Raw genomic sequence first — 13,686 nt, 5'->3', positions numbered from 1 at the left:
GACCATTCTGTATGAACTCTCCTCTGGAAGCTCCCCTCGTGCATATGCATGGTGCTATTGTCAGCATTGTTCCGTCTGAGAATTCCTGTGCCCTGTGAAATCCTGGCACATTCGGCGTCAGTGTGCTCAGCCTTTCTGTCAGGCTTATCTGTGTGGTCCTGGGCATCAGCTTGTTGTTTTTATTCTCTCCATAGCTGAGAAGACATTCTATCCCATTCTTGAGGCAAGTTTAATTGCCAATCGACTAGGTATTCAATATGATAAGGTATCTAAATCCTGAGAGTTTCCTCCTTTCATTAAAATGTAGATCCAATTTCTCTTCCTTTAATGCCACATGCTGTTATTAAACCAAAATAATGGAAATAGTAAAAGCCAGATGCCACTTCAGTCTCAGATTTGAGATGGGGCACAATTTCCTCTCCTTAAGCTTAATCTGCCAGTTATTTACTAACCCCATCCTTCGGAAGAATACGCTATTTAAATGTAAATGCAATTTACATAGGAAAGCAGATAGGAGATCCCCAGTTTCAATTGCCAACAACCATTTGCAAAAGGGGAAATCAGCCAAAGCAAAGACCAGCAGCTGTCAGTCTCAGGTTGAGTCATTCACCATCTCAGCTCTGCTCCCAAAGCCACCTGCCACAGAGATTCAGCTACAAGGCAAAGGGGTTACAACAGCCCTTACCTTGGGTATTTCAAGCTGAATTAGCCACTCCTCCAGGGATGCTGGGTGAGTTTGGGATTTGATGAGCAAAGCCTGTTGCCATCACTTTTGAAGGCCAGAACTGAAGCATTTCTTCAGTTATCAACCATTCCATATAGTAGAACCGGCATGACACTTGCCTTAAATCAAGGAAAAGAAAAGGAGACTTAAAAAAGAAAAAAAAAAAAAAAAAAAAAGCAAGAAGAGCTCAGTATCTCTGTTAAGAGAGAGGGGAAAAATACAGATCATTAAAAGAAAATAAGGTAAGTGCCAATAGGAAAGCCCTTAAGTGTCATTCTGGCCGAGACTTCCAGAAACAGTGTGCTTTGTAACAATGGGCCCTGGTGACAGCCAGGAGGGTGGTGAGTGAGAAGAAAAAAACAGTCAGACTGGAGGGGGGGGGCGGGCAACTTCGGGAGACCTGGGCTAAATGAAGGAGCTTTAATTTTTAGGCACATTTAGAGGTTTCTAAGTGGGATGTGGCTCTAATGTCCCATTTAGATTAAATAGGGGTTGACAATGAGTGAAGGCTGAGTGGGTAAAAAAGGTCTAGAAGCTACTTGAGGGGACATTATGGTCAGCTTAGAAAAGGGTGACCCGGGACAGGACACCTGAAGGGAGGTCTCTTCTGCTCTCTTGGATAGGTGCCACCTGTTGCTACCCCTTGTCTCAGAATGAGCCATTCCCAGTGTGGGGAATGGCTCTACACTTCAGAGGTGAGTTTGCACAAGTCTGCTCAACCTTGATTATGCCCTACTTGAAAGCAGCAATGGGTAACCCATGTCTCTCCTATTTGGCTCTGGGATTAATTACACCTTCTAGACAAATTTGCCTTCCTAATTAATCTTTCTTAGGCTAATATTAAAATTAACTAATAGTCTTGGAGCCCATGCCAACCGGGCAAGGAAGAGGACCAGAGGAGAGCAGGAGGAAGGACTGATGCCACTGAAATTCACCTTGGATCAACACAGATGTTCAGGAGATGCTGGCAGGGGCCTCTGTGGTTACAGACTCCTGCCTTTAAGCAGCAGAAGCATCTGGAATCATGGTGTGCCTGAAGGTGAGATGAGAGTAAGGCAGTTTCTGCTCCCAGGGAGCCACCTGTACCAATGAAACAATTTAAAATATGGCTGACCACAATGGTGAAGGCCAGAAGGGGACTTCCATTAAGACACATGGGGAGGGTATGAAACAAAAGAGAAAGCCACTTAACAGCCACTGGATAAACACAACAGCAAGTACACTTTTAACAAAGCCTGTACTGGGGTTACAGAGACAAGGCAAATTAATAACACTTGCTGCTCTTTCAGAGAACTGGGTTTGCCTCCCAGCACCAACACAGAGACTCAAAAACATCTGTAACTTCAGTCTCAGGGAATTCAAAGTTCAATTCTGACCTCCAAGGGCACCAGGAAAAACAAATGGACATTAAATAAAAACTTTTTTTTTTTTTTTTGAGACAGGGTTGATCTGCGCAGTCTTGGCTGTCCTGACTTGCTTTGTAAACCAGGCTGGCCTCAAATTCATAGAGATCCACCTGCCTCTACCTCCCTAAGTACTGGGATTCAGGCATGTGCCACCATGCCCAGCTAAATAAATATGTCTTAAAGGTGTCCAGAGGAAGCTGCACAAACCATTCAGACACCAGTTTCAGTCGTATATAGATGGTTTATTGAACCGCACACCTCAAGATCAGAGAGACAGAGGTGGACTCAGAAGCCAAACCATGACATTGAGTGTTTCTCAGAGTTAGCTTATAAAGGCAAAAACCGAAATTAGCTCATATAGGGATGTGGACGGTAGAACAGGGTTGTCAGTTCTGACTCAAGTTATTTTTGTTAACTAGACAACTAGTTCTAGCTAACCTTGAAACTGTGCCTGGCAGCTGGAGCCAGCTGTGGTTTATGATTGGGGAATTTCTAGGAACAAGACCATAGAGTTTCTCATTGAACATAAACATGGTTTATAGTCACCGTGACCTTGTACAAATATTCTTTCATGTCAGCAAGGAGCTGAGATGATGTGGCTGGTAGGCCTAAAACAAAAATGGCTATAGTTATGCCAAAAGGAGCAGGCATCAACAAAAGCATGCCTTTTTTTTTTCTTTCAGTAAATCAAATCAGTAAATTCTTCTAACATGAAACCAGATGTGAGCTTCCCTAGTGATTTTTCTTTTCTTTTTTTCTCTTTTGGTTGATTTTAGTTAGTTAGTTTGTTTGTTCTGTTTGGTTTTCAAGACAGGGTTTCTCTGTGTGGCCCTAGCTGTCCTGAAACTCCCTCTGTAGACCAGGCTGGCCTAGAACTCAGAGATCCACCTGCCTCTGCCTCCCAAGTGCTGGGATTAAAGGTGTGTACAGCTATACCCTGCTTTCTTCTAGTGTTTTTGAAGCTGAGTTTACTAACTGAAGTTGTCAGATATGATGGAATGGCAGTGGGTTCACAGAGGAGCAGTGCCCGCAACTCCACTGTCACTGCTTTGCAAGCTGGGCTCAACAACAACAAAAAGGCTTCTTTTGAATATATTTTTATTAATTCTTTGAGAATATCATGAGAACATGCAAGGCTTTTGATCATGTTCACCCCTAACTCCTCCTAGATCCTCTATCCTAGCCCCTCCACTCCTTCCTTCTTACCTGCCCCCCCTTTTTAACCCACTGAGTCTAATGTGTGCTGCCTGTATATTCACAAGGGTAGGGTCCACTAGAGCATGGTTGACATATCAGGGGTCACACTTCTTTTTTCCTTAACTTTATTTTATGTGCATTAGTGTGGAGTTGTCAGATCCCTTGGAATGGGCATTACAAACAGCTGTGAGCTGCCATGTGAGTGCTGGGAATTGAACCTGGGTCCTTTGGAAGAGTGGACAGTGCTCTTAACCACTGAGCCATCTCTCCAGCCCGGGGCCACACTCTTAAAGAAAACTGACTCTACCCCAAAAGTCATCTGCTGTGAACAGCTCCTCAGCGAAGGGTGGGACCTCTTGAGCCTGTCCCCCTCTCTGTTGGAATGTTGATCAGCTTAATCTTCTGCAGGCAACCGCAGCTGCTGGGAGTTTATAAGTGGTCCCCTCCTGCCTAGAACACATTTTTCTTCTGGTCCTCCCCAGCCTCTGTCTCTCTCCGTCTTTCCACCTCCTCTTCCACAATGGACCCTGAGCTCTGGGAGAAGGGTGCATGATAGCGATGTTCCACTGTGGCAGAGCACTCCATAGACACTCGAACACTTTCAGTTGTAAGTGCACAAAGATATCATCAACCTCAGATATCATTCATTCCTCAGGTGTCCACCTTGCTTTTGATTTTGTTTTGTTTTCATGTAGCTCTAGCTGTCCTAGAACTCTAGGACTCTAACTGTCCAAGACTAAGCCTGCTTCAAATCTACAAAGATGGGCCTGCCTCTGCCTCCCAAGCACTGGGATTACAGGTGAGCATCACCACATCTGGATGTTTTGTTTTCTATTTCTATGTGAGTCTCTTTTGTTTTTGTTTGGGTCTCTTATTAGCTCACTGAATATGCTAGGGTGGCTGGCCAATGAACCCCAGAATTTCTATATCCCTAGCACCGGGATTACAACCACACACATGTACCACCACCCCATTTTTAGAATGTGGATTCTGGGGATCAAACTCAGTTCCTATCTTTTCAATCCTCTTATTAGGCAGGGTCTCACACTGTAGCCCAGACTAGCCTGAAAATCACAATCTAGCTCAGTTGCTTTCAAGCTCACGACAGTCTTCTCTTTCTTGTGTATGTTTATGGGAGTGGGGGAGGCTGTGTTTGTGTGTGCATGTATTCATATGAGGGTGTGCACACGTAAGTGCAGGCATATGTGTATATGTGTGTAGAGGTCAGCAGATGCTGCCAGGGGTTTTCTGGGGATTCTGAGAAAGAGTGTCAGAAGTCATATCTTGTCACATTATTTATTTATTTTTATTTGTGTATGTGTGTGTGAATGTTTTGTCTGCATGCTTCCCATAGAGGCCAGAAGAGGATGTTTGGGATGGTTGCACACTACCATGAAGTGCTGGGAGCCAAACCCAGGCCCTCTGCAAGAGTGTAAAGCATGAAGCTATCTCTCTAGCCCCTCTTGACTTTATTTTTCGAGACAGGGTTTCTCTGGGTAGTCCTGGCTGTCCTGAAACTCACTCTGTACACCAGGCTGGCCTCAAATTCACTTTTTTTCTTTTTTTGTAAATAGTCTCTCCCTGAATCTAGAGGTCAACAATTCAGCCAGACTGGATGGCCAATGGGGTCCAAGAATCCTCTTGTCTAGGCCTCCCCAGTGCTGGGACATCAGACACAAGCAGCTTCACATTGGTGCTGGGGATTCAAACTCAGGTTCTTACACTTGCACAGCCTTCTGCCAAGCCTTGCTTCATTTATTTTGTTTATGGTGCTTTGTCTATATGTATATCTTGCCAGAAGAAGCCATTAAATCATCTGCAATGGAGTTACAGACAGTTGAGTGGCCATACAGGTTCTGAGACTCAAACCCTGGTCTCTCCAGCTCCCTACTTTGTTTTTTTGAGACAGGGTATCACTAAATAGCCCAGGCTGTCCTGAACTTCTTGATTATCTTGTTCAACCACCTTAGTGCTGCAACTGTAGTCAGGTGCTATCATGCTGGCCTTTATTATTGTGGTGGTGGTTGTTGTTGTTTTGTTTTCCAAGACAGGGTTTCACTGTCTGTGAAACCCAGGCCTGACTGTCCTGGAACTCCCTCTGTAGCGCAGGCTGGCCTTGAACTCTAAGATCCCACTGTCTTTGCCTCCTGAGTGTTGGGATTAAAGGCATACACCACCACCACCCAGCAACATGCTGGCATTTTTTTAAGGACAGATTTTATGAGGAAGAAGTCCACTGAAGTGTCCCCTGCCATTCTGTGGCACTGCTCATGCTGCTGCCCTATTACATCAAGAGGACAAAAATGCAAAGAATTAGAGGAAATAGGCTTTTGCTGGGAGGCTATGTGTAGGCCTGGGCTAGACAGAAGTCTAGCGTCAGAACATCTGTTCCAACTCATTCTGTGACCTGCATAGCAAACAGGTTTATTAGAAGAAGAAGAAGAAAAAAAAAAGTGGCCTGTAAAGATAGTTGGAATGTGGAAGGTTAAAGAGGCAGAGACCCCACAACCCAACCCAAATGGGAGATCAGTGGCAAGAAGTGCCTGTCCCAGGAATCGGCTCCTGTGTTCTCTTAGCCTGCTTTCTAGCTACTAACTGTCCTTGCTGCACCTTGCTCCAGAAGGACATTTTTCTCAGCTGTCTATTTTGGTGTTTGTTGGGGGAGGGGGCATTTGGGGTCATTGTCTGAAAATGAATCCTGGACAGCAGGAGTCTGCTGCTCTCGCTCCTCTGCCCGTCATCTGTCATGGAGCCAGAACAGCCTGCAGCTAGGCCTCGGACTGCCTAATGAAGACAGAGGTGGCTCTGACTGTGCACAGGTGTCGCTTCCCTCTTAATGGAGGTGACATTCCGAAGCACTACTCATTGCAGAGCAGACATTGGACAGGGCTGGGACACATATTGATGGCAGCAGGGCCAGCCAGCGTCTGTCTCAAATCCCATTGCCCCTGAACAGTGAGCGAGAGAGACAAGCACCCTGAGAGTGTCAAATCCACAGGCCCCTCTCTTTGTAGAGAAAAATGAATTCTCAACAGGCCTGACCTTGAGGAGCAAGTCATTCTTTCTGCTGCTTGCTGACCCAAGGTTCCTTAGCCTCAGGCTCACCCGGTGCTGGCCAGCCCATATAGAATTCTTCAGCTTGTGCCCTCCTAGGAAGGGCTAATAAGGCCAGTGGTGGTGGGGTATGTCTGGTCCTCAACTTCAGGCTTCAATATAGAGGCTCTGATGGCTTTCTTGGACGTGTTTATGGACCCACGTTGTACCTAGGAGAGTAGGGCTGCAGAAAACTTACAGGTGGGGGTGCTGTCAGGGACCAGGGCCACTTGGACAAGAACAGAGGAAGTGAAAACTGGACAGTTTCCTCTTGTCCTTGCAGACATTAGGACAGGAACAGCCTGCTCACCACATTGGAAACACAGGAACTGAGTGTCCGCAGCTCCCAGAGCCAAGAGCAAAGTGGCGAAAAGAAGAGCAGGTACATGGCAAGCACACTCCCCTCCAAACCCGGGACGCCACCCTTCCTTGGTATGAGGCTCTGCGCACGCGCATTAGGTCGCCCCCGCACAGCTTGGTTTTAAACTCGTGGCAGACGGAACTCGACTTAAAAATAACTATTTTGACAGTTGCGATGTAAATATGTTAGTGACGCGTGGGGCTGTTTTTCCTTCGAGCTTTCCCCATCCCCCGGGCCAATCCTAGCCCACGTTCCGCTGAGGCGGAGATGACGAGAGCGCCTCCTGAAGGACACTCAGCGCACTGCAGCGGAAAAATTCCCTTTCAACATACCACAGCGCACCACCTTGTGGTTGGGGGCAAATGTATTTATCTACTATGTCTTGTCTATTACCCTACCAAAAGAAGTTGTCTAGCTACTTCCTTTTTTGTTGTTTTGAGATGAATCTTGCTATTTATCACAGGCTGCCCTTGAATTCACAGTACTTGTGTATCAGCCTTCCCAATGGGATTAACAGATGTGCACAGCCATTCCCATACCTGAATACCTACCTGTCTTGCTGTCTTCAGTTCTGTTTGACTTGTACTTACTGAGTCTCTGCTCTACACTCAGCACTGCTGCAGTGGAACCTGTGAGAGACGCCAAGGACACACCGGCCATTTGTGATTCCAATTCTCAGTTACCGTATCTTGAACACCTACCTGCCCGGGGCCAGGCACTAAACTAGAAAAGCACCTGAGCATGTTCCCTGGTCTAATCCTCACAGAAACTCAAGTCTGCCTTCTACAGGTGGCTAGCAGAGGGGTGGGGCATGGAGTGACTTCAGCAGAACACTGACATGGGAGCCTGGGTCTAGTCTTGTCCCCATAACCCATCTTGTGAAGGCAAGTCACCCTTTCTGCAGATAGGAACTGAGGTCTAGCTGGCCACAGTGCTTCATCTAAGATAAAGCCACGACTATCAAGGACATTTTGAGAGTGACAACCTGCTCTTTCTCCCTTTCTTTCCACAGACAATAGGAGGAAAAGAGGGAAAAGTGGGTGATAGTCTTGCAATTTGCAAACTGTCTCTTATAAAGAAGGGTAAGTGAAAGAAAGGAAGAAGGGCTGGAGAGTAAGCAAGTGTGTATTGGAGTATTTGTGGTCCAGCCAGGTACAGTTCTGAGACACAGCATGTTTGTGCTCAGAGCCCATGATTGAGTGTGGCCTATACCTCCTGCCCCTACCAGACATGTTCTATGCCCTTACCTTTATTTTTTGTTTATGGATATTTGTCTATGCCTATTTGTCCTATGAGCCCTATGTACATGCATGTGTCTGAGGAAGCCAGAAGGTGTTGGATCCCCTGGAACTGGAGTTACAAGCAGTTGTAAGCTGCCTTATGTAGGGAGGGAACTGAACCCAGATCCTCTGCAGGAGCCGCAAGTGCTCTTAACCACTATGCCACCTCCCCAGCTCTGTTCTTATGTTCTTGCTTTCCTTTCCTAGCGAAACCTGTTCCCAAGAGAGTGAATCTCTGATGCACTCACTAGCACTATGGAATAAATGCCTGTTAGTCACTCAGCATTCACCTCCCTCCAGGATCCTAACCCCATGTGATCAGAGCTCTATGTCAAAGCAGTAACGAGATGCCAGGAGTGAGACTTTGGTAGAGGACAGAAACTTGGGAACCATAAGACCATACAGACCATAAGACCATAAGACCCACAGCCTGATGGCAAGACCATGGTGGATTTTGCCTCTGCATACAGCCACCAAGGCTCAGCTCTGAGTCCATGGCCTCTGGGAAGTCTTTCCTGGCTCTCAAGCCCTGGAGCACTTTGCTTGAACTCTGCCTAGAGGATCTTGGATTCCTTGAGCCTTGTCATGTTGCTTTTTGTCATCCTGTGAGTTCCTAAGGAGTGGGGGCACTGGCTGACTTCCTGTTTGGCTCCGCAGAACTCTGCTCAGGGTCAGGACTCAATGACTTAATGAGCTCAGTGGACAATAGCACACATTCCTTCAAGCTAAAAGCCTGAAAGTGCAGATACAGACAGCAGAAGGGCTGGGACAGGCATCCAAGCTGGCTCCTGAACCACAGGTACAGGATGTCGCCTGTCCCAGGCAAGCCTGTGAACACTTTGTGCCAGGTGTTAAGGAAGCTCAGCTGGGAGAAGAGAGCCACCCTGGCCACAAGCAGTCAGTCCACCGCTATCTATATAAACTGCACATCACTGATATGTTCTTATTCTTTCCATGGTGAAATGAGCTAATTCAAAACAAGTTAAGGTATATAAGTGCAGGTTTATTGGGGGAAGCCCTCAGTGGGTTCACTGGTCTCAAAGAATAGGGCCAGAGAAGTTGCCATGCAGGGGGAGACAGGAAAATGCCTGCACAGAGAGGAAAAAAAAAGGGGGGGGAACCAAAATGTCTGCATTAGTGAAGCCCAGCCCCTGGGCTGGAAAGTTCAGGGTAGAGGGTAGGTATGTCAGCCACACCCTGTACAGGTAGGGACTGAGGGACCCTAGGAGAACCTTGAAGCCAGGTCTGCTTTGGGTCAAAAGGCACCTTAGCTGCTTGTCCCAGGTCTGAAGCTCAGCAACCACCTGTAATCCTCAACCTTCAGGAAGCTCAACCAGGAGGATCAAATGTTTGAGGTCAGCCCGGGCAAAAGAATGAGTCCCAGGAGCTGGAGAGATGGTTCAGTGGTTAAGAGCACTGCCTGTTCTTCCAAAGGACCCGGGTTCAATTCTGAGCGCCCACATGGCAGCTCACAACTGTCTGTAATGCCAATTCCAAGGGATTTGAGACATTCACACTAATGCACATTAAATAAATAAATAAAAATCTTCAAAACTCAGTATTAAAAAAAAAAAAGAGAGAGAATGTGTCCCCCAGCTGGCCTGAGAAATAGAGAAATAGGGTCTGGAAACCCTAGTTAATCAGTTCATGTGCAGCTGCTACATGACCTGCCTTAAACAATTCTTACTCACAGGAGGCTGACAGCTCAGGCTCTCTGTCCTTTCTCTGGGCCCCCATTTCTTCACAATAAGTAGAATCTCTGCACTGCCCTCTCAACCCAAGTGGAGCCAAGATGGAATATTTATTTTTTAGAGCTCTACTGATATATAATTCATACCACCTGGTAATCTTTGTTCCAAATGTGACTCCATCTTTCTTTCCTTGTAAGACAATCGTGCATCCGGTCAATAGTTCCAAGTAAAGATCTTTATTTTATATTAAAGTAGCTGTACGTCATGATGAAATCATAGTGCAGTTCTAAACCATTGCCCTTTTCCAGCACCAGCCAGTTTGACCCACTAGTTCCCTGAGATGCTAGGAGGCAGGCTTTTCCTCAGTTTAGAGCACAAATGGGGCTCAGAGTACCAGGGCCTTAGGTATCCCCCAGGCCTCATCACCTGTAGTACACACTCCTGACTACCCAGCTCCATCTCCCTCTCAGATCAGTGGGAACACGTTTGGCTTCTGCTGCAGCATATTATTGTGTGAAATCAACATGGATGCCCCACATGCCTTGACAACATAATTCACTTGCTGCAAAGGGACGTAATAAAGTGTGTTTATTACAGCAATTATCAGAGCAGAATCTGCCAGCATGCTTTTTGGTGTCGACCAAAAAAGTGCTTACTCCAGATGCATAGATTTCGGAAATTGTGCAACTAGAGCCAGAATAAAACCAACGAGGCTTAGTAAATGGGTCTCAGTCACCCTAGGAAAATGAACCATTCAGGAGTCAAGTCAGCTGAAGCAGAGGTTAACAAGATGTAGATTGCTGTCTGCTGGGTTAAGATCTGTTTCCAGGTTCAAGGTGTTGGGGGATATACATAGAATGTATCCAATAATCCAGCCACCCCACATGCTGAGTTCATATCTCACTGATCAACATAGAAGCAAATAGATGGAGACCATTAGCACCAGTATTCTCAGAGATTTCCTGGTACTGTGGTGGAATTCAGGACATAGGAAGACAAAGGCAGGGCCATGGAGAAAGGGCAGAAGGAACAGCTGAGAATGCCTTTCACTAAAAGCTGCCTTCCAAGAACATAATTATGCTAGAGATGCAGCTCAGCAGGAAAGCATTTGTCTAGTAGTTCTGAAGCCTTGGGCTTCATCCCCAGCACCTTGCAGGGGTATGGAGGCGGCAATTCTTCAAGCTCCTGAAGGGAATATGGCTAAATTGGAGGGAGTCTGCTTTCTAGCCTGAGGAAGACATGCTGTCTTGCTACGGGAGTAGGATGGTTAGACCAAGTCGTAAGTGCGTTTGTCCTAGCTCTTTGGTAGAGAGATAGAAGGGAAGTAGTTTAAATTCAACAGCAACACCAAGTTATCTGACTGCTAGCCAGCCAAGCAGAGCTCTTCAGATACTGCTTATGCCAACAGGACAACCTGCAGAACATTGGGCATTCCCGAGAGGCAGCAGTGCACATCTTGGCTCACTGGGGAGACAGCCTGAGCAGTAGATCCTTTCCACTTTCTCTACAGCAGTTACTCGGGTTGATCATAGTTCTGACCTCTCAGAAAACACAAAACTGACTAAGCCAGCAAACCAGGGCCCTCTGGTTAAGGGAGGTCTTAAATGTGTGCACCTTTTCCCTCATTATTCCTTTCCTTCCTCAGGGCTCTATGAGAAGGGATGAGGGCAGAAGGCAGCTGGGCTCTCTGGAACAGAGAAAGTCAGAGCTTTGCGCATCATGAACAACAGGATAAAAATAGCAGCGTTGCCATGGCAAGGGAGGCTGGGAGAGTCCTGAGGATATGTCTAGGTCCTGCCATCTCCCCTGTTGGCATTCCTTCCACCCCCTCAGATGGAATACAGGAATGAACTGAGGGAGAAGGCTGCCCCAGCAGGGAAGGGAGCTGACCAGAAGCCCACTAGGAACACCCTTGAATTTCAGACCCTGGGTGTTTCTGCGGGGACCCAGACTAGCCAAGTTACAGGGGTCTGACTTCTGAAATGTTTTCTTTGGTATACAGCTGCTCTGGGCAGCTTCCTTGTGGATAGTGTGCTCTCTGCCCTTCCTCGTGAAAAGTCAAGGTTTGTGCTTCCTCTTCATCTGATGTTCTGATGGGTTCTCACAGCAATCTAGAGAAGGGGCCTAGGCAGCAACCCTAGCAGAGTGGGCACAGACTACTCCTGAGCTGGCCCCGGGGACCAGCAATTTGTTCTGACAAGCGAAGCATCCTGGTCTTAGATTGTTTATATCACATATTGTATGTTGAAGGTTTGTTTGTGCTGGGAACAGGAGATGGTGGTGATTATCTAGCATTGTTCCTCATTGTGTACTGAAGATATAGCAGGCTCATTTCTAGAAAAGGCTGTGGTTCTTGAGATGCTGTCAGCCCAATCACTTGCTAGGCATAACCGCAACGTTCAGGATGAAAGATGGACTTCCTAGAGCAGCAACTAGGACACTGCCGAACACAGCAGTCCAGACTTTCCCAGCGAGGCCTGTCTTTGAGCTTGGGAAATTCCAAGTTTCAACCATGTCTGGCTAAATCCAATACAAGGTACCCTTCATGCCAGTGAGAGAGGGCAGGTGTGGGACTCATCCCTGGGAGGGAGGAAGCAGCTTCTGCTGTCAGAAGTCAGTGAAGAAGGAATGCCAGGGGAAGAGGAAAGCTGTACTACCCCACACAGAAAGCACTGATGCTTCCCACCCACACACTGCTGTGCAAATCCCACCTGAGGAATGGAGGAGGATGGCTCCATCATCTTAGAGATGGGCAATGGGCAGCTGCACAAAGTGAACCCAAGCAGGAGTTAGGCCCTTCTGAATCTGTTCAGCAACTGTGCCATAGAAGAGCAGAAAGATGGCAGCTGTCATGGCTTAGACAGGGACCAGAGTCAGAGTGAAGGCCACAGACTTACTCCCTTTAGCTAGAAGGGAGAAGTGTCCCAGCCCTCAGTAGAGGAACATTCTAGAAGCTCTACCTAGGGCTTTCTTTCATACTCCATCAACTTCTCAGATCTGCCTGTTACTCCAGCCCACCTCTTCCCCATGCTGTCCTCAGAACACATCCCCTGGAGGAATAGAGAACCTGATATCCCACAAAGACCTGGACTCAGAGGCCATCAGTGCAATCCCCTTTATAGCTGAAGAAACTAGTCCCAGAAATAAGGCCTGATTCACCCAAGGTCATAAGATCATTGGCTCTCAAACCGCGCTAAGACTCCAGAAGACCTGCTCCTGGCTCAGGACTTCTTGCATCTCATATGCTTATTTCAGTTAAATTATTGCTTTTTATTTTCTTCTAAAAATTAATGATTTCTCTATATTTCTGTGGATTCATATATTACATTCAAAATGCCAGCCTCCCTTAGGAGTGGAGAAAGGATATGACATTCTAATTATCTATCTTCAACCTAAGACAAGAAGCCCTTGGGGGATCCTGGGCCAGGGTCTTAGAAGACACTCAAATCCCAAGGACCCCAAGAGGTGGAATTCCTATCTAAGTAGGGAACGCAGAGCCCCACTCTCTAAGGATGAGTGCTGTGCTGCAAGAATGGAAGGTGTGCACATCCGCCTCACCCTAAGAGCACAGGGCCACCTCAGCAGAGTCTAAAAAGACCTTGGGCTGGCCTTTGCTCCTGCAGAGTGAAGGGAACTTTAAACAGAAAATACAAAAATTGACTGAACCCAGCCAGGAGCAGAATTAGGAACAGGTTTCCAGCTGCTTCCCAGATGCTGAGAGGAACAGACCCCCATCTCCCTGAGGAAACAGTCAAAATAAAATAAGTGTATGTTTGCAAGCTGCTACTATACTGCCTCCTGCGTCTACTGCAGCGGGTCTACTACACCTTATTCTGAATGAAGGGAGCAAGGACAACGGGTCTGCAAGAAGGTGTGGGGGGGAGCTACACTCAAAAAATCTTGAACCACACTGTTCCTAAAGCTGGGGCTCAAG

At 46.9% G+C, this 13,686-nt stretch overlaps 1 protein-coding gene across 2 annotated transcripts in view; it reads right to left on the bottom strand.

Annotated features, from left to right (window-relative positions):
- The window catches only part of Lemd1 (LEM domain containing 1), a 36,504-nt gene extending 35,679 nt beyond the window's left edge, over positions 1 to 825 (bottom strand). For both annotated transcript variants that reach the window (XM_021636408.2, XM_060364265.1), the window contains exon 1: positions 686 to 825. The gene's annotated coding sequence lies outside the window, so the exon portion shown is untranslated. The remainder of the gene's footprint in view (positions 1 to 685) is intronic.
- Between the last annotated feature and the right edge of the window lie 12,861 nt (positions 826 to 13,686).

This window comes from Meriones unguiculatus, chromosome 11 (genome assembly GCF_030254825.1).
Source record: "Meriones unguiculatus strain TT.TT164.6M chromosome 11, Bangor_MerUng_6.1, whole genome shotgun sequence".
In the NCBI taxonomy this organism is placed as follows: Eukaryota; Metazoa; Chordata; class Mammalia; order Rodentia; family Muridae; genus Meriones; species Meriones unguiculatus.
This window is presented reverse-complemented; position numbering and strand designations above follow the sequence as displayed.